The 2,376-nt window shown below is 37.9% G+C and overlaps 1 protein-coding gene across 1 annotated transcript in view; it reads right to left on the bottom strand.

Moving 5' to 3' along the window:
• Positions 1–2,095, bottom strand: part of Rap1gds1 (Rap1 GTPase-GDP dissociation stimulator 1) — a 149,668-nt gene extending 147,573 nt beyond the window's left edge. Inside the window, exon 1 of the mRNA XM_004640637.3 lies at positions 1,989–2,095. The gene's annotated coding sequence lies outside the window, so the exon portion shown is untranslated. The remainder of the gene's footprint in view (positions 1–1,988) is intronic.
• Positions 2,096–2,376: the final 281 nt, after the last annotated feature.

Raw genomic sequence — 2,376 nt, 5'->3', positions numbered from 1 at the left:
AAAAATTAAAAAATAAATTAAAAATAAATAAATAAATATATAAAAAAAGAGTTTGTTGGTTCTATGAATACCCCGTGGTTATATGGCCTTCTGAATTTGTAATTTAGCTGGAAAAGACACACAGCTCAATGGTAGTGTGAGGCTCTAGGATCAATCCTAGCATCACACAAAAAAGAGACAAAGAAAGGGCCACACAGATAGCTCAGTGGATTAAAGAGCCTTCTTAGGCAGACGCAGGGACTGGGGTTTGATCCCTGGCATATTATGCCAGTGCAGGCCCCACCCTCAGGGTACACTGAGAGGGCAATTGAGACTGGGTGTGGTGGTGTGTGCCTGTAATCCCAGCTCTCAGGAGGCTGAAAACAGGAGACTCATGATGAGTCTGATATGTATAGCGGGACCCTGTAGACCATGTACTAAATACAAAAAAGAAAAAAAGGAAATTTTGTGGTACAGCATTTTCAAAACATAGTCTTAATAAATAAGCTCAAAAAGGATCCAAAGTGAAATCTGGCACCTTATTAACTCCATATTTCTTGAAACTAATTTATAAAAGGCTACACTTTTCTTCCTTTCCTCTCCTTCCTTCTTCATCTTCTGGTCTTTCCAGAGGGACTAGTGATCTTCCACATGACCAAGAACATTATAGCCTGAAACTAACGATCCATTTAAAAAGCAAGTTCTCCTAGCCTGGGATGGGGGTTGTCACTGAAGACGAAGGTCACAACTCTGAGACTAGTTATGATCCTGAGGCTGCCAACTTCCAGGCTACTGAAAGTGAGACTAAGGAGTTTCATTTTTAAAGTGTATTTAATGTTATTAAATATAAATACCTGTTTCTGTTACAATTGTAACACTGCCTTAGAGATTTCTTTTGCCTCTCCCTTTTTCTTTAACATCTTTAGTAACTGCTTGTTTCCAACCTCTTTTCTGTTACTACCAAGCTTATATAGCTTGACACAGTTATATCAAAAGCAGAGAATCAATGAAAAGCAATTTCAAAAGCCAGTTTTAAAATGTGTTTTTCTTCTGGGTGGCTGGTACATTCCTGTAATTTTAGCTACTTGGGAGGCCAAGGCAGGAGGATTACAAATTCAAGGCCAGGATGGGCAATTTAGTGGGAGCTTGTCTCAAAGTAAAGAGAGACAAAAATGTGCTTTATCAATGAAAAGTACCATAAACAATTATTTTAGAACTTTTGGTCACAGTTCATATATAAAAAGAAGTAACACATCTCTGAATGCTTGAAAGTGAAACCTTTACAATATATACTCAAATTCTTTTTCAGCAACAGTTCCATGACAAAGTGAGTAATATTAAATACAAGCACAGTACAACTGCCCAGAAATAAAAGAGCAATTGAAGATCGTATTATTTACCTATTCATTGTGATTAAGACACAAACTAGTGAAGAGCAACATATCAAATGCAACAAATGCAATGTGGTAGTCAGTGAAGAAGTATGTGATTTCTGTCTCTTGCAATATTTACCACAATACAAACACTAACCTTACCTCAATTTCAATAGATCTGGGATAACTGCTAATGACACACACTTATTATTTTAAGATATTGAAATTATTTAAAAAGACCGTGAGCCATCAAGGAAGAAATGTCCAAAGTTCCAAACCTCCCCCAACCATTTTTCCTCCCCACTCCCCCTACCATGTAATGCAGTAAGCAGTCCTTTTGAAAAGCACAAATGTAGGTGTTTGGAATAAGCTATGTTTTTCTGTCAGGAATTAAATAATGGCCTCATCTGTGGGACTGATGTAACAATCAAACCCTCCTTTCTTTGCTTAAGTACCTTAGGGGTAGGAAGTAGGTAGGAGGATGGAACATTGAAAACAATATCAGTATTCAGGGAAAGGATTCAAAAGTATTTAAGTAATGTGAACAAGTTATATGTGTCTCTACCCACTTCTGAAAGACTGCTAACTAGATTGGTTTTTTTCATTTGGAATTTGAATAAATACAATGAAACTTACTATTTTGAGCCAGGGCTTGAAGCAGACAATCCAAGCATCCTTCCAAACTATCCTCAGTCCTGTCAACAGCTGTTATCTTCAATTTCTTTAAGGTATCACTGAGATTATCTGTTTAAAAAAAAAAATAAAGTCAGAAAGTTATCAATTTTATTTTTATACACGGTCTCACTATGCAGTTCAGACTTGTGATCCTCCTGTCTCAGCCTCCCCCATGCTGGGATTACAGATGTGTGCCACCATGTCCGGTTCTGGGCCAGCATGGTGTGCCTGGAGTTCTTAGGATCAAACTTGGGACCTTGTGCTTGCCAGGCAGGCACGTAAGCCGCTTAGCTATCTCCCTGGCCCAGAAACTTACCAACTTTATGACTATCATTTTACACTGAAAGGT

Source organism: Octodon degus, unplaced genomic scaffold, assembly GCF_000260255.1.
Source record: "Octodon degus isolate 3935 unplaced genomic scaffold, OctDeg1.0 scaffold00125, whole genome shotgun sequence".
Lineage (NCBI taxonomy): Eukaryota > Metazoa > Chordata > Mammalia > Rodentia > Octodontidae > Octodon > Octodon degus.
The sequence above is the reverse complement of the archived record's forward strand: the minus strand, read 5'-3'. Positions and strand labels throughout refer to the sequence as shown.